At 40.2% G+C, this 18,626-nt stretch overlaps 1 protein-coding gene across 1 annotated transcript in view; it reads right to left on the bottom strand.

Moving 5' to 3' along the window:
* The window catches only part of CHCHD3 (coiled-coil-helix-coiled-coil-helix domain containing 3), a 140,930-nt gene that overhangs the window by 83,376 nt on the left and 38,928 nt on the right, over positions 1-18,626 (bottom strand). The gene's annotated exons all lie outside the window — the stretch shown is intronic.

Here is an 18,626-nt window from a genome sequence, read left to right as displayed (position 1 = left end):
CCGTGTGGGAGCTCTGTGATTTAGTGAAATCACCAACAACTGCTCATAAAGGCCAGAAAGCTTCAGCCTTTTGAAAGCAATAACCATCAGAACTCCCAGCAGCAGAGGCCAATTCCCATCTCAGATCATCAGCACTCTGTGCTATCATTCACTGCCAGCTCCCCCCCAGCTCTGCTCCTGACTGCTCGCCCCAAATGCCCATCCCTCCCCACATCTGCAGCTATTGCTCATCATGAAATAGAGATAAATTTTAGCAGCTCTGTTTATTCATTCCCAGACTGGCAGTCACCAGGATACAAAAAAAAAAAAAAAAATCACCACCATGTGAAGTCAAATAAAACTTGAAACACTGGCCAATTGTTTTCTTCCCATTTTTTACACCAAAGGCTGCATTAGCTAAATTTCACGATTCCCCTAAGTGCCTTTAAAATTACAAGCAATTTAGATTGTGATTCACTTTCATGCAGACTCTGACTGCATGCAATTTTTTCCCCCCATCTCAATTATATCTTAATATTATGGGGGCTGAAATGCATTAAATAAATCATATTTCATAGTAAAGCAATAATACTTACATGCATTTTAGAAGAAATCGTCCTGTGTTATAAATGTATTTATAATGTCATTACCTTATTTTCCACATTGACTGAAATATTAGACAGCAGCCACCGCTCCCAGCTACGGATGGAAGCTTTTAGCAAACCTTATGTTTATTCTGCTCTGGTAATTAGCTGGTTTAGTTAATATAATACAACGTTTACAAACAGCAATTTATCCAATATACAAACTCGCTCCTGTAATTAGTGAAACATTGTTATTGATTAAGATTTAATATGGCTGTTGCTGTTTCTGCAATGTTCTACACAAAGGGAACCATCACTAATTTGTCCGAGGACAGTTCCCCAGTCAAAGTCATCTCCTGGCACAGGACCATGAATTTCATTATCTAGAAAATATTTTCTGCAATATTCTACCCAGGTTTAAGCAGTTTTAAAGGAGCAGGTAACAACAAAGAGAAATTCAAGATGTAATTACACACCCAATCTCTCACAGAGACCAAAAACTATTTGATTATTCCCTTAATACGAAACAAGTTTAAAGTGACATTTCTATTTTAAATCTACACAAAAATACTTGGAAGAAAACCGACAAACCCCAAAAAAATCTCTGCCACCATTTCAAATTCAACACTCCAATGGTGTTAAACACAACTATCAAGTGTTTTATCAGTACTGTCAGTGAAATAACGAGCATTGGGACAGGGTGTTGGGGCAGGGGTGGAGTCCCCATCCCTGGAGGGATTTAAGGTGTGGAGGTGGCACTTGGGGACATGGTCAGTGGTGGCCTTGGCAGTGCTGAGGGATGGCTGGACCAGAGGATCTTAAGGACTTTTCCAACCCAACTAATTGTATTTTGTGTAGGAGTATAAACATGAAAACAGATTTGTTAAAAAGAAGAAGCCTTTGGGGAATAAGTGCAGTCTTCACAGGAAAATAAAAAGTTGATGTTATCTCATTTCTAACTTCAGGATGAACTCCCACTACCAACACTGGAACCTGAACTGTAATTTCTATTAATGGCAGCGTGGATTCATCCTTAAATTCAGCACTGTTACCCCAAGTTAAATATCAATTCTGGACACTTCCTCTGCATCACTCACTGGATTAAGCAGTTCCCTTTTAGGAACATCACACTGTCCCCATCACATTTTCTGAAAAATCCTCTTTGCCCAGGATTTCTCTCCGGGGAAGCTGAGAAACCTCAGAGAAAAAGGAAAACAATATTATCTGATTGCTTCTCCTGTGTTTTGCTGGTTTGAAATGTGGTTGGAGATTGTTTATCCCACATGTGAATTGTTTTTATTTAATGACCAATCACAGCCAGCTGTGTTGGGACTCTGGAAGGAGTCACAGCTTTTTCATTGTCATTCTTGCTAAGCCTTCTGTCTGTATCCTTTCTCTATTCTTTGGTATAGTTTAGTATAGCATTCTTTTATATACAATAATAAATTAGCCTTCTCAGAACATAGAGTCAGAGTAAATCATTTCCTCCCCTCTACAGGGGACCCCAAAAATACCACATCACATTTCATACTTTCATTAGCAGAAGGAATTCAGGCAGCTCTAAGTGAAGTCTCATTTTAACCCTTTAGATGTTCAGCTCAGGCACCACACCTCAGGAAAACACAGCAGGAACACACTCAGAAGCACCAAAACCCTGGATAAATAAACAGAACTAGTTCTCCATTCAGACATTTATCTACAACTTTGAAAATTTCAGTCAGCTTTTGAATTCCACATTTTTAAAAATGCTGCTGTCCAAAAGACTTCAGTTTTGTTGTTTGGGTTTTTTTTAAATCTCCAAGCATGTTTTATTTTTTACCGTGCTATTTTTTTGGGAGAGAGTTTTTCACAAAGAAAAAATTTAGATATTTTTACTGGCAAAGCTAAGGGCATATTTAAGAACATAAAACAGTCTAAAAACCTTCCTGTGTGCTTGAGAAAATGTATGAATTATCTGAAACTCAGTATAAAGTAGAAAAATCATCAATATTCTGGTCTGGAAACACAGACATCTCATAATATTACATTAGGTGTTCAGACACTTCTGGAAATGATAGAAATAACCAATAAAAATCAGAATATTAATTAAAATGAGCAAAAGTATATCTAGAGACTACATACATACCCTGCTGGAGTGGGTGACATCCCTGCCTAAAACAGGGGGGTTGGAATGAAATCATCTTTAGGGTCCCTGCCAACCCAAATACATTCTATAATATATTTAAAATCTATTCCTAGATATGTTGTGGAACTCAGAGCAAGACTCAAGGACTCACTTTGGAATGTACTCTGATCATTTCACCCACTTCCATCCATATAATGACCAGGGGAATACTGCAGGAACGAGGTTTCTGTTACAGAGAAATTCATGGAAATGATGATATCCATTAAAATGCTCCAAAAATGTCGAGTTTATCATCTTTGCTACAGAACAGAGCAGGCTGAGCATAAATTATTTATGATGTGTAACAGTTTAATGGAGTATAAAATAGCTTTTTTTCTTCTCACGAGCAGTACAAGCCCTGATTTTTTTTTTTTTTGTTGTCAGCTCCACACTCGGCGATGTGCTCGACCCATTTACAGCTGTGACATGCAACAATTTGTAAAAATGTTCTATAGAAACTCTAACTTAAAGGAACAACTTACACAAGCTATTTATTACTCCCTTAAAGTGCTATCACAGCACCCTGCCAAGAACACAGCAGGAAATCCCAGGAAAGCACAGGCAGCTCCTCCAGAAATTTAGGGAAGCCCTTGCAGGAGAATCTGCAGCACAACACCAAAACCCCTCTGTGGGAAGGGGTTTAATCCCCTTCCATTCCCCTGGGGCCATCATTAATATTATTAACACCCATAATTAATCCTGCAGGGCATGCCCCAATCCCAAGAAATGCAGGAACGAGTACAAATTTGGGATTTTAAGGCCAAAGAGTTAAAAACTTTAAATTACCAGAACAATGGAGTGTACAATAGATCCCAAAGCAAAAAGGGAGCCCTGTGTAAAACCCCTGATTCTCCCCAATTCTTCACAAATTATTGAAAGGGAAAAAAATGTTCTGATAGGGAATCCTGGAATGGTTTGGGTTGGAAGGAACCTTTGGGAGCATTTAATTCCAAACCCTTGCCATGGCAGGGACACTTCCCACTGTGCCAGGGTGCTCCAAACTGCAGTGCCCACCCTGGCCTTGGACACTTCCAGGCACACAGGGGCAGCCCCAGCTGCTCTGGGAATTCTATTCTAGGCCCTCCCACCCTCATCACACAAAATTCCTTCCTTCTATCCAACCTAAATCCTCTAGCAGTTTCAAACCACTGCTCCTTGCCCTGTCACATGGATGTTTCTGGTTTATAATCAGCAGCTTTTGTGTGCCATGGATGTGGGGGCCGTGATAATATTTACATCTTTGGTGTGAAAAGCACCTCAATTATCTAAGTTTAACACCTCAATTAATTATATGAGTTTAATCACCTTAATTATACAACAGGAAGACAACCAGAAGCCCTCAAGCCAGAGAAGATTTACAGAGACATGGACACTTCTTCAGGAAAATGCACTTCCCCAGAAAGCTACCACTGAACCAGCTCAGATTGCACTTTGTTTTTCTTTAATATTGAAGAGATCTGAGGGTAAAAAATTCTGGCAAGGAGATGACACCTGAAATGTAGGCAAGGAAAATGTTCCTCTCTTGACCAATGATTGTGCAGGGATACTTTGGATTGAACATTTATAGCTAGGCCACTACACAGGAAAAAAAGCTAAATAACCTCAACTTTTAAGGCAGCATAATCTGGAGATACCCCTAATTAGTTTCATTCCTCTGCATAATTAACCATCACACCCTTAAAACCAAATGTGAACAGTAAAACTGATTTTGAAACTCTCTCTTTTCCTTCCAAATTATGATCAGACTTGCACTGAAAACTACTGGGAATAGAAATAGTTGTCTCCTTACTGTTCCACCAGCACAAAAACCTTGTGTCACCCTCTCCATAAAATAAAATTACTTTCCATTCATTTTCCACTCCACAGACCCTCGAGCTACAGTTCCAGAAGCACGAGAGAGAGTTAAAGATGCTCCACGCTTCATCTCCACCTCTTCTGAGGGCCTAAGCCAAATTCATTTCATCCATGTCAAAAAGAGAGAAAACCCTTCACTAATAATAAACAGAATTTCATTTACTTCTGCTGAGAAATTTCAGCATTTATGGAGTTTCCAAGGAATCTGGTTAGAGCCAGCAGAGAGGTGCCCACCATGACAGTTTCAGGCCATTTCCTCCTTTTACATCCAATAAAGTCAAATTTAACTTAACCATGTCCATAAGACCCTGGGGAAATATAAAATTAAATAGAAAAAGGGAGCCCAGAGATCTTCAGAGCTTTGTAGAACACAAAAAGTCCTCTCAGGAATGCAGGGATTACAGGGAATTCTGCTGGCAATTATTCCTTCCACCAACTCTGGAACATTGCAGCATCAGGCAGCAGAGGCCAAGAGGACAAAATTAAATTAAAGAATGAAGAAACTCCCAGGCAGCAGAGAAAAGAGGCAGAAGTTTGTCCTGAAGATAGGGACAAAAGGATGTTGTGGTTCTTCCATAAGGAGAGGAAAAAAGGGAGAGATTTGGAGAAAAAGAAAGCAAAAATGAAGAACTGGGGTGACCAAGGGCAGGAGGAACCTCCAGGAGCTGGCAGAGATGGAAAGAAACAGATTTCAGGAATAAGGGGGTATTGGGGAAAATTTAGACAGAAACAAGACCAAAAAAAAGCAGTTTAAGAGCAGAATTTATGAAACAAATAGCCACATTTAAAAAGTAGAATTAAAACTCAGATGTGACCCTACACAAAACCAGCACTGAGTCACAATTTCAACTGTAAAAACTATTTTTGTTTTCAGGACAACTTGGAAGGTTTAAAGAATGTCCTGGGTTTGTCCAACAGTTGACATGGAATAAGAGTTTTATCACTCTGCCCAATATCTAAAATATGATATGAACTTCTCTGGACTTGGGAAAGATGGAGAAAAGGGAAATTTGTTTTTTAAAACAGAAAAAAAATTACTGTCAAGCAAGTGACACCAAAACAACAAAACACAGCAAAATCATGATTTCAGGAGTTATTTTATGTGATATTTCTTCTGTGGTGAACTTCATATTTCTGTAATCTTTAATTCTCATTTGTTTATCACCTTTACCCATTCTCAGGCACCAGACTTGTCAACACTCTGAACAGATAATTACAAACAGCTTTTTCCATCATATTCCACATCCAACTCACCCTCACAAGGAAAAATTTTTCCCTAATCTCCAATCCAAACCTACTCTCTGTCAGCTTGGTATCACCTGCAGATGTGCTGAGGGTCAAAATCCCTTTATTTTCCTCAAGGTCAAGTTAATTCATAGAAAAAAAATTCAAATTTACTTTCCAGACCTATCAAAAGTTGCCATTTTTGTGCTGTGCCTTCCCTCACTGGCAGGTAGTTGGTTCCAAGAATGATTTGCTCAAGTTCAGTATCTCCTTCCCACATCATTACTTTGAAAAGGAATAACTCCAAGCATTTGGGGGTTTTTCTCCTGCTTCAAACAGGCAGATAAAAGTGAGCAGGAAAATGAAAATATGACATGAGTTACTAGGATGTAAAACAAAGATCCAGCTGACCTCTTTATCTGAGCCCTTCTTAGATGTCCCTTTATGAAGGCAGAAACAACCCCCACTAATTATCCTTCTTTCCAGAGCATTACAAGAAAACCTGATAGTTATTCCACAGAAGTATTTCCTCACTCCAAAATATTATGTACACGAAGCTATTGCTGTGAGTCTGCTGGCATGACTTGAATATTTGGGATATTTGAATATTTCAGTTGTTTTACACACTGGAAATGACTCGTTATTGCTGCACACAAGAATTCTCTAAGCAGCTTTCAGGCTCCAAAGGCAGGAACCACAAAAAGGGTGCAAAAGTCCCTCCTCACTGGGCTCTTTACAGGTTTAAAGACATAAATAAACTTTGAAAGTCAACCTGTAACCTCCAAAATGACGTGAATTGTTTGAATTCACACTCACACTCCTCATGCCCCACAACTCCAACACCTCCCTCAGCCCTCGCAGCCCAAAATCCTTTCTCAAAGTCATGGCTTTGTGCCTTTATGCCTTTGAAATGCCCTGATTTTGGAATGCAAGCATTCAAGGTGTGTTAATGACTCGGAATTGTGACAGCTGCTGCAGAAAGCAGCCCTTGGCTCCAGCACAGCCCCATTAAGCATCCATCAGAAACTACTCTGGATTTGCTCATTTATTACTCCTGCGTGGCCCAAGGGGGGAAAAGGGGGAACAGCAAGACTTTCTTCCTCTGAAGCAAAATCATAAGCCACTTACTTATCCTAATGTCACGATTCCCACTGTTTATCTGCATGATAATTAGGAAAATGAGAAGTAATGAGGTTTATTTATTTATTTAGAAGCGTGATTTGAATTCAAATATCTCTAAAAAAAAGACACTGCAGTATCTTGTTATGTTATCAGAGGGGTGGGTTTTCCAAACTCAACTAAATTACTGAAAGTAATGGGACAAGAAATATCATCTCCTTTTGGTTCAGCCACCCCAAATTTCTGCTGACAAACTTCTCCCATATCCCTCCTGTGTGAAATGTTGTACAGCACTGACAGCTGAAACCAATTTCTGCCTTCAAAATTAAAGTTTTCTTGGCTACTTGTTGAAATCAGGTCTTGTGCGAAGTGGAAGTGATGCCTCAGGTTTTAATTTTTATATTTTTCACATTCTGTGCTGCTTTAGTGTCCAGTTCTGAGCTTCATATTATGGGATGGTGAGCTCTATGCCCAGAGCAGGGAGACAAAACAATGGAGGAGATCCTTTGAATGAATCCCTGCTTTATTCTGGGACTCTGCCCAGCCTCTGTCCTAGCTCAGATTCTCAAGGACCAACCCAAGGTTGGGATGGTTCAGAAGCTGAGGGAGAAGCCAGCAGGAGCTGGGCTGAGTGCAGAGGCCACACCTGGAGCATCCAGCACAAGGGACAGCCTGGAGCAGAGAAGGCTCAAAACTTACAAATGTGTGCCAAAATCACCCAGTCTGTGATTCTGTAAAAATTCCGTTTTATTGGCTGCTTGTTGAAATCAGGTCTTGTGTGAAGTGATGCCTCAGGTTTGAGCTTTTCTATTTTTCAGTTCTGTGCTGCTTTAGTGTGTGGGTCTGTGCTTCGTATTATGGGATGCTGAGCTCTGTGCACAGAGCAGGGAGACAAAACAATTCCTGCTCCAGCTGGGCACCAAGGACAAATGAGCCAAATCTCAGCCAGGAGCACAAACCCCGTGGGCTGCAGAGAGAAAAACAAGCAGGGTGGGACTGCAGGGGCTGAAGCTGGGATGGGACAATGAACTGCAAGGTGCAAATGGAGCAGAGCTGATCCCAGGGAGAGACCCCGGCAGCGCTCGGGGATTTTGGGGCCATTTGGGTTCATCTTGGGTGCAGCCCTGGCTGGGCTCTGGTGCTGCCCCAGGTGCATCCATGCAGGAGATCCTTTCCATGAATCCCTGCTTTATTCTGGGACTCTGCCCAGCTCCTGCTCTAGGCCAGATTCACAAGGCATCAGAAAGTGCCTCTTTGTCTTAAAATCTTTCTATTATTTACATTATTCCAAGTTTATTCTTGTTTTCCATTTGTTGTATTGTGTCAGATTCCCTAACACCCAACTGAACACACCAACAGCCTCAGCATCACAGCTCCTGGCAGGAGGTTGAAATCCCAGCTCCAAAGCCCTGTGCACTTTGCAGGGCTGAGTGCAATCAAAGACCCTCAGCCTTAAGAGGATTGGGCTATCAGGAGATTTATTCTTATTACTGAACTAAAAGGGTGTTTTAACATCCCCAATTTATTAAGCTTTACATTAAACTCTTCCTTTCTTTAAAAAACAAGGAGGCAGAGTAGCTTTTCCTCCAGGCACACGGTGGTACAGCTACCAGAGAACAGATTATGTAACACTTGATAGGACTGAAAAATTTGCTAAAATTTGTATAAAACCCCCCAAAACCTACAGACTTCACCATGACATTCCACTTTTTTTTCCTCATCCTCTCCCTGAAATATCCTTTTTAATTGATTTGTGTACACCTGCTTTAGCTGTATTGGCACTTATTGCTACAACACTTGAGCACCTCAATATACTCCAGACAGCCAATGATACGAAAAGATATTAAAAAGATATTTAAAAACCCTTAAAAACTTGAAATGACATATAAAAAGGACTTCCCTCAGGCTCTTCTCCAAGCTGAGAAAATCAAGTTGTTGGAACCCTGGCTGCTGGGAATTTGGGACTGTCTGTGCTGCCAGGCTCTGACCCCCAGAGAACACTGCACTGACCTGAGGCCCTGGAGAAGCTTCCAGAATGGAATGATGGAGCTGGGGTTGTGGGTGTGCAGTTTGAACAGAAGTGTGTGACACCACAGGCTGGGAAACTCAGAGTTTAAGGGTTTGGAATGCAGTCATGGATATAAAGCAGGATGGAGGCTTTGGGGCAGTGCTGCTCCTGCTTCTCCACCTTCTTCTCCAGGGTTTGGGTGGTTTTGTGTCATTGGATAAAAAGTCCCCATTGTGGGCAGGGGTGGTTGGGTATTGGGTTAAAAGTGAAAATAATTGAGGTGTCATTTCTTAATTGGACAGTTTATCCTTAAAGGGCCTTGGAGAGAGAGAGATGGGGCTCCATTTTTAATTTGTCAGAGTGAAGTGCTGCAGAACTCAGGGTTTGTGAGACTGAAATATAGATAATGACTAATAAACATCTGAGTCCTAACAAAAAACATCATCTCACATATTTAATCCCAACCTTGGCAAAAGAAGATAAAAACTCAACACCAGGTGACCTCAGCCACTCCTGAAAACAGCCCTAAAACAAACCACCTGATCATTTCCATCCCTCTGTCCCTCAAAACTAAATGTGGTAATTCAACCCAAAATGAAGGACAACCAGAGCACTCTAAAGTGAATATATCCCAACCCAAAAAAACAGCTAAATGTGAGAGCAAGGAAATATTGAATAAAAGTGAGAGGAAGAGAGGCCCAGGGAGGTCACTCTTCCCTGTACTCAGCACTGGTGGGGGCACAGCTCGAGTGCTGTGTCCAGCTCTGGCCCCTCAGTTTGGGAAGGATGTTGAGCAATGAGGCTGGAGAGGGGCTGGGAACACAAACCCTGTGAGGAAGGTTTGAAGGAGCTGGGGCTGTTTAGCCTGGAGAAGAGGAGGCTCAGAGGTGCCCTTGTTGCTCTCTACAGCTCCCTGAAGGGAGGCTGCAGACAGGTGGGGTTGGTCTCTGGCAGAACCAGAGGACACAGCCTCCAGCTATGTCAGGGAAGGGACAGGTTGGATATTAGGGAAAAGTTTTTCACTGAAAGAATAATAAAGTGCTGGAATGCTCTTCCCAGGGAGGGGGTGTAATCACCATCCCTGGATGTGTTTAAAAGAAGACTGGCCATGGCACTTGGTGCTATGCTCTAGCTGAGGTGTCAGGGCACAGCTTGGACTCGATGGTCTTAGAGGTCTCTTCCAATCTCATCATTCTGTGAGTCTGGGATTCTGTGGTTTTGTTGAGCAGAGGAGCCTCATCCGCAGAGCGCGGTGTTAAACGAGCACGTTTGAATCCCTCCCGTGCACTTGTAGCCTGTCATGTACAAGGGCAAGCCCTGACAAGGCTCTGATGTGGTTTTTGTTCTGTCACACAACTGCCAGGGTGTACATGCCCCAAAGGCCCACGAGTAATCAAAAGGAGCCTTGTGGTATTTCTGGGGTATTTTCTGGGGAGGAAAGATGAATCTGACTCCATGTTCTTAGAAGGCTGATTGATTATTTTATCATATTATATTTTATTAAAGAATACTATACTAAACTATACTAAAGAATAGAGAAAGGATACAGACAGAAGGCTTAACAAAATACTCATGAAAAACTCGTGACTCTCTCTTCAGAGTCCAGCACAGCTTGGCCGTAATCGGCCAACAATAAAAACAATTCACCTGTTGGATAAACAATCTCCAACCACATTCCAAAGCAGCAAAACACAGCAGAAGCAATCAGATAATATTGTTTTCCTTTTGCTCTGAGGCTTCTCAGCTTTCCAGGAGAAGAAATCCTGGGCAAAGAGGATTTTTCAGAAAATATGATGGTGACAGAGCCTGGCTTGGAATATTTATAAACAAAGAACAGGATTTTAAGTGTTCTCCTCCTGCTACCTCCAGGGCAGAAGAAAGACTCGTCCCTGCAAGAGGGAAGGTGTGTGGAAAAAGGGATTTTTAGCCTTACTTTTTGCCCATGCATGACAAGGAATGATGATATTCATTTGGGGAGATAGCAGGGCAATTTTGTTACCGTTCAATAAAAAGGGAGTAGCACGAACAAATTGGTTAATGAATGAGGGAGGAGAGAGCAGAGTATTATGCAGTGAATCTATAAAAATGAACTCAATTTGAATTCAACCCAAAGAACAAATTGATGGAGCAGCAGGCTTTGTAAAGCACTAGATCTTCATCTGAATGCCGAAATAACACAGTGATTAATTTTGCTTCAGTCAAATATCTTGGGGTTTGCTATATAAGAATTAAAAAATAACATGCTTTAAATGCTGCTTGACTATCAAAACACATTCACCATTCAAAAAGAAAGCTTAAAGAGAATAAATGCTCCTTTTCTGTACTTTGCTTGCCTTCAAAATTCTCATTTTACCGTGGTTTTCCTGTCTGTCAAACTTTGACACGGAGGAAAAAAAAAGCCATTAACTGTTACACAGAAAAATTATAAAAAATACATCTGTAACCATGTTGCCAAGTGAAATGCTGAAGGAAGGAGAAAATTATTTCTTTTGTTCCACTGAAACAAATATTTTGAATGTCAGCATGGATGTTGTAAAGGGACAGAAGAGGGACCCAGGAAAAGGCAACTTGTGGTTCCCAGACCCTTCATGGCAATTTCACAGAGGAAATAAAACATTTATTTACCAGTTTATGTGACAAATCATACTGGGATTCCAACTCCAGCACCACCCACAGGTTATTTTAAATCCTTTTTATCATTTTCCTCCATCAAGGTGGAGGGAAAACTGTTCACTTATTAATTAATTAATTCAACCAAATGGGCCTTCACTTCTTCAAGGCCAGATCAGAAAATCATTCATGATTTGCAAAGATGTGACAGGCAGCCCCTGTTCTTACTGGGGAGAAAATCATCAACTTTATTTGCTTAGCAAGAGCTTCTTGTTCACACAGTAGTTTCACATCACCTGTTTAAGATCCCCTAAAAGACCTACCCCAAAAACCTGAATTTCTACCCCAAACCTTTTAGTGCTGTAGTAGAAATGCCAAAAAAGAGGGAGAGGAAGAAGGAATGTGTGCCAGGAGAGACATAAACCAAAGGAGCAATATTCTGTTTATTCCAAGGAATTGGAGTGCAGTCAGTGCAGTAGAATTGTGTATATTCCAAATAAAAAATGTCTTGCTCATTATAGCTCACTTCCTTCCCTAAAAAACAACCAAACTGCTTTCCCCCAAAAAGAAACACCAAAAAAGACAGATCTCATCCTCAATTTCCAAAATACATTCTTCCTCCTGCCTTCTATGACAGGAACAACCAAATCCAGGTTTGTCCATAGGAAAAAGAGTTTTTGCTGCAACAAAACTGCTACTTCCAAACCATAAAAACATCACAAAAATAACCACGTGTGTAGGACTAAATAAGATTTTGTGAGTAAAACTCCCCAAATCTCCACTTTCAATGAGGTTTCATGAAAAATTTCTACTTGCTAAATTAAAAAACTGAGGAACAAGAGACAAAACAACAGTCAGTAGGTTTAATTTTGTACCATGTGCTTCCCAAACCTTAAATCTCATGTTCAAATATGAACCTTTAGTATTTTTACTGCCATAAATTGTGAATTACAGTCTCTGCTCGTGCTTACTCCTCCAAAAGCCCTCCCTGCGCCAAGCAATCCTGTTTAGCCTCAGGCTGTGTAGTTTACCTCAAATTATTTCAGAATCATCTAAAAAGATTCATTTTTCTATTAAAATGATGAATGAGCTAAATGAGGTATGTAATAAATACTGCAGGTTTGTAAACAGACTCTTCTCCTGAGAACTAATGCCTTAACTCATTTAATTCTTCCCCCTGGTATTTCCTAGTGAAGTCATCCTTAAAATATGGTTTGTCCAGGCCTGGTTGGAAGGAGCAGGAAGGGTCAGGATTTAATCTGTTTATGGAAAATAGGAAACATCCTCATGACAGAGTTAATGAATTGAGGACAGGAAAAATAAATGCACCCCAAAGGGGAGGTCACTGCCCAGCACTGACTGGGACCAGTCACCCCAGGGTGATGGGGAAAACACCAAACCAGTTCAGGCACAGAGGAGCAGAAGATTCCATTTTAACAACCTGTATTCAATTATGACAACAGGTCAGATTTCCTCCTCACATAACTCAACACATTTCAGCTCTGATATGGCCAGGAATGTATTTTGTCTATTGATTTCAGGGCTCAGACAAGTAAAAGAACTTCACATCTCAAATAGGATTCTACCAGGGAAAAAAAAAAATCTCCAATAATCTGATTATCACAGTGACCTAAAGTGCAAAAAAAAAAAAAAAAAGTGCTTTTTAATATAAAGATACTTCTACCAGATTGATTTTTTTTGAGCGAGGAATTTTTTGATAGAACTTCTTGTGCAGAAAGTAATTTACACAACAATGAGATTCCTCAGCACCACCAGATTTCACTCTCAACCAGGTGCTTCAATGAAAGCCTGGAACAACACATGAACAAATAGATGTAATTGCATTAGTATGGATACAGACTTCTAATGATAGCAATAATCAAATTTTAATGTTCTGGTTACAGCACATGAACAGAACAATATTTCTGTGCCTCTTCAAAGGGAAATGAGACTTTAATGTCATTGGCAGCTCAATAAAACCATTTTCTAACATAAAGGCTTCTAATGACAACTCGTTTCAGTCCAGACAGAGGAGCAAATGTGTTCACAGTACACTCCAGGTCATTATTAGGAGATGGAAATACAACAGGTCCTCTGCACTTTGGATAACTATTGATTTTCTACTCCATATTCTCCTCATCTCACCCTGACTTTCATAATGAATCAAGTGATGGAACATCAATAAACTATTTATGGCAAAGCCACCACATTGAAAGGCACTCTACAAGATTGTGCCCAACTCAACCAGGCCCAATTTTGAGATTTGCAGCAAAAATCTCCCATAATAAATATGGCAGAGAACAGGTCTAAGTGATGAAATATAATTCAAATATTCTTGAAGCCATCCTAAGGACCTTCAGCTCCACCCTTTGCTGCAGAGAACCACACCACCCTCAAAATTTTTTATGGCTGTACTGGAATAAAAGATTTGATTTATTCTGAAGTCCTTTTTCAAAAGAAATGGGCAGAAAAAACCATCATATCCACACTAAGAGTGTGTGGAAAAAAAGAAGTATTTTTAACCAGCTGCAGCTCTTGACTTCAAGCACAATGCACTTTGTCCTTTGATGAAATCACACTGAGATGTTTGCAAATGTCACAATTCCAAAGTGAGCAAAGCTAAAGGTACAAAACCACCCAGTCTGGTGGCAAGGCCACTTCAAGCAGTTCTCATTTTGCCCCCCTGACAATTGCCCTCCACACAGACTCTGCAATTTCTTTAGTAGAGCTGCTTTTGGAGTTGTTGTAAAGCAGATTGGCTGCATTTGGAAAGGGCTCCAGGATGGCTCAGCTCATATCTGCACTGACACAACTGAAAAGAAGAAAAGAAAGAAATTCTTCACTATCAAAGCAGCCAACCCTGATGTACAGGGAGCCCTGAAAACAGCCAGGAAACAGCCCTGAAGACAGGGGAAAAGCAGAGAGAAGAACAAAAAAAAAAAAAGATAATCTCAGAATGATAGAATGGTTTGGGTTGGAAGGGATCTGAAAAATCATCTCATTCCACCCCCTGCCATGGGCAGGAACACCTTCCACTACCCCAGGCTGCTCCAAGGCCAATCCTTGGACACTTCAGGGATGGAGCAGCCACAGCTTCTCCAGGAAAACTCTGCCAGGGCCTCCCCACCTCATTCTTCCCAGGTTCAGCTCATTCCAGGATCAAATATCCCCCAGCCAGAGAGAAGGGAGAAGCCACAGTAGATCCAAGACCTCCCCAGCACCTGGAGAGCAGCATTTTTCCAAAACACAACCCCAAATCTGTGGGATTAGGAAATCCCAAATCTGTGGGATAAGGAAATCCCAAGTCTGTGGGATAAGGAAATCCCAAATCTGTGGGATAAGGAAATCCCAGGTCTGTGGGATAAGGAAATCCCAAATCTGTGGGATAAGGAAATCCCAAATCTGTGGGATAAGGAAATCCCAGGTCTGTGGGAGAAGGAAATCCCAAATCTGTGGGATAAGGAAAGCCAGGCTGTGTCCAAAATGCTCCCAGTCAGTGGCGTTTCAAGGAACGCTCCAGGAATCGACAGCAGCTGCCTTAATTTCTGCTGAGTTAAGCACCAAGAGTTGATTAAATCCTCACACTGACCCCACAAGGGATTTCCAGGGTTTGGAATTGCCACTCTGAACAATAATTTCTACTTTTGCTGGCACCAGTGTCAGGATTACTGCTTTGCAAGCCTTTGGATCACCCCAAAATGTGTTGTTGCAGGAGCTGACATCCCACCAGCCACCTGCCAGCCCCCCTGAACTGAGGGCACTTCCTGGGACATGTCACAGCACAAAAGTATTCCAGGTATTAACACATCAATTCATCCTTTAATCCCCCCCTCATTTGTATAAAAAGCTAATTCTAACTTTTGGGATCACACTATAAATTTCTTCTTTCTGAGATAATAAGCAGCAGCTGGTAGTAAAATTCTTCAAGAATGGGAAATGTGACTTCATTTTACATCTATTTATTAAAACCTGAATTAGCACCCTTTACAAAGGAAAACTCAAATTCTTCCTTTCTCACCATAATTTCTTTCCCATTGGACTATTTGAACAATTTAGCAGCAGCAAAGGAATTTATTTTGCTACTGACACTTCAGGAACACTTTTGTTTTTCTCCAAGAAGAGTCTGACAAATCAAATCTGGGCTCCATAAAATACAGACCTGCTGCAGCAGTTTACTAGAACACAGAATTCTTCACAGTACCTGAAAAAGGATACCCAGAAATGCATTTCCCTGTGGTACAGATTTTGAATTCTGCTTTGATACAGGAAAGAAATGCACAGGTTGGAGTAAAGAGTGAGGCCAAAGAAATAAAATCTGGCCAATTAAAGGAAAATAATTACTCAATATTTTCATTTTTAAGGAAACAAACAGACAAAACCTTCTTGCTATTTTGCAATATGAAGAGTAAACCCTTCAAAGAATGAACAAGCTACAGTGGAAATGGCAGATCTGCAGTGGGGATAACAAACCTGCACCCAAGAACCACCAGGTATTTCCAAATTTCCCAGATGGAACCAGGAAGATTGATCAAAACCAAGATGACACAACTGCTAACTTTGATATTCTGAGGCAAGTGATAATTAACCAGCCAGATAACTAATTAAAGCAGTTTCATATCCATAATAAGGAATTTCTCAAGCATCCTGACAAGGGATACACAGAAATGCATTTCCCTGTGGTACAGATTTTGAATTCAGCTTTGATACAGGAAAGAAATGCTCAGGTAGGGTAAGCAATAAAGCCAAAAAAATAAAATCTGGCCAGTTAAAGAAAAATAAAGGAGCTGACTTAGGGGAAGGTGAGAATTACTCAATATTTTTATTTTTAAGAAAACAGGCAAAACCTTCTTGCCATTTTGTAATCTTAGAGTACCCACTTCAAAGAATGAACAAGCTACAGTGGAAATGGCAGATCTGCAGTGGGCATAACAAACCTGCACCCAAGAACCACCAGGTATTTCCAAATTTCCCTGATGGAACCAGGAAGATTGATCAAAACCGAGATGACACAACTGCTAAATTTATATATATATATAAATATATATGTGTGATATATATTTATATATGATATTCTGAAGCAAGTGATAATTAACCAGCCAAACAACAAAATAAAGCAGTTTCATATCCATAATATGGTATTCCTCAACCATTTGGCTGAGGAGAAATCCAGCTTGTGCTTCCCAAAATCACCACAACAGGGAGAAAAAGATGCAAACCCCCAGTAATTATGCAAATAATAGTCTCCATTATAAATCTTCAGCTCCTCATTAGCTCCAGGCCACAAAACCCTTATCTCTCCCACACAACATTAAGAATCCAAGGATTTAAGGCATATAACTAAGGCTGTACCTTGGTCATAATTCCTTTCTATTCTCCTTTGTTCCCATGTTTTACAATGACAAAATATTAAACATTTGTTTACAACACTGAAATTATTCTTCAACAATAACATTAGCAGGGAGGTGAAAAAGAATCCTGAAAAAAAGATACCAACACTGAGGTGGAATTGGTTTGGTTTTAAATTGGGATTTGGAAAAATAACATGAACATCTGATTTGAAATCTCACAGCACAGACAAAGCTATTGCTTATTGAAGTGATTGATTACTAAGATACCAACCCATAAACCTTAAAAACTTTGGATTTTACTCCAGATTTAGAGAGCCCAACAAATATTTATGTTGCTGCTGCCATAAGTAATTCCCATTTCTTTTCACAGCAATGCCCACATTAAGTATTTTCAACTTCTTGCCTTGAAAAGAATGATTTCTTTAGTATTCACACTCAAGTATATTTGTATTTTTAAAGCATATTCCCACCTCATACAATAATGATTATTGTTAGAAAGAAGAGTCAATAGGGACTCACTACAGCAAGCAAACACTCTATAGAGGAAGTTATAAATCTGTCAGACATTTGAAATGGACTGAACTGTATAATGTCAGTTTGCTGAGGAAAACAGCCAACCATATGTTCCAATTTCCTTGTCAGGAAGGTTTAATACATCAGCTCTAACGAGAGATGAATCTTTTTAAACAGAATTTTTCACTGAGTTGGTTCCAAAGTTGGAAACAAGCAGAAAACCCCTTAAAAGAAGGATATTTAACCAAAATAAAATGACATGCTGCTACCTAGTCATGAAAAAAAAAAGAAAGAAAGAAGAGATCTGCTCTCCTCTTCTACTAACAGGCCTGAGGAGAAAGTTGCTTGGAATATCTGTGATTTCTGTAAATATTTGAGAGTAAGAGCCTTCAGAGGGCTCTCCAAAATGCAGTTTATTGTATACAAAATGCAGTTTATTGTACACAAAATGCAGTTTATTGTACCCAAGATGTCACAGCAGTCCAGGGCCGTGGGTGACAGAGCCACACCTACAGCTCTCAGCTCCAGCTGCAGGCAGGCCTGGAGACCCTTTGGTTTTGGTTACATTGAATTATAAATTTTTCTTTGCTGAGCATCTCATACATAAGAACCAATCAATACCTTTACTTTTACCTCTAGCCTACCAGAACCACTGTCATTACCATATTATGGTCCATGCTCTCCAGCCACATCAGTCACTATGGCACAGTTTAGCTTAAAGTTGATTTTCAGTTTTCCTGCAGTGAAAAATTCTTAAAATTCCTCCTTGTAATCTTAGAGTACACTCTTCAAAGAATGAACAAGCTACAGCAGAAATGGAAAATATCTGTTTGGTGATAACAAACAAAAACCACCAGATATTTCCAAATTTCCCAGATGGAACCAGGCAGATGGATCAAAACCGAGATGACACAACTGCTAACTTTGATATTCTGAGCAAGTGATAATTAACCAGCCAGATAACTAAACTTTTTTCTACTTGCCACATGGACATGGCTTATTTGCCTGTTGGATCTTTTTGCTTGGTAAAAACATCTTTTTGTTTGTGGTCAGCTTATCCTTTGCTCTAAGCCATAAAACCTCTTTCCAACTCAACCTTTGCTTTCTTTAGTTGTCTAGCAAGACTGGCTCAGCAAACCTCAATTTACACATCTACTCTTCTTCTATATCAAAACTTGCTTCCACCTCTATTTCACTCTCAAATTCTCCATTCAGAGACTCGA

This window comes from Fringilla coelebs (genome assembly GCF_963513975.1).
Source record: "Fringilla coelebs genome assembly, chromosome: 5".
Lineage (NCBI taxonomy): Eukaryota > Metazoa > Chordata > Aves > Passeriformes > Fringillidae > Fringilla > Fringilla coelebs.
Note: the sequence above shows the minus strand (reverse complement) of the source record. Positions and strands in the feature narration are given on the sequence as shown.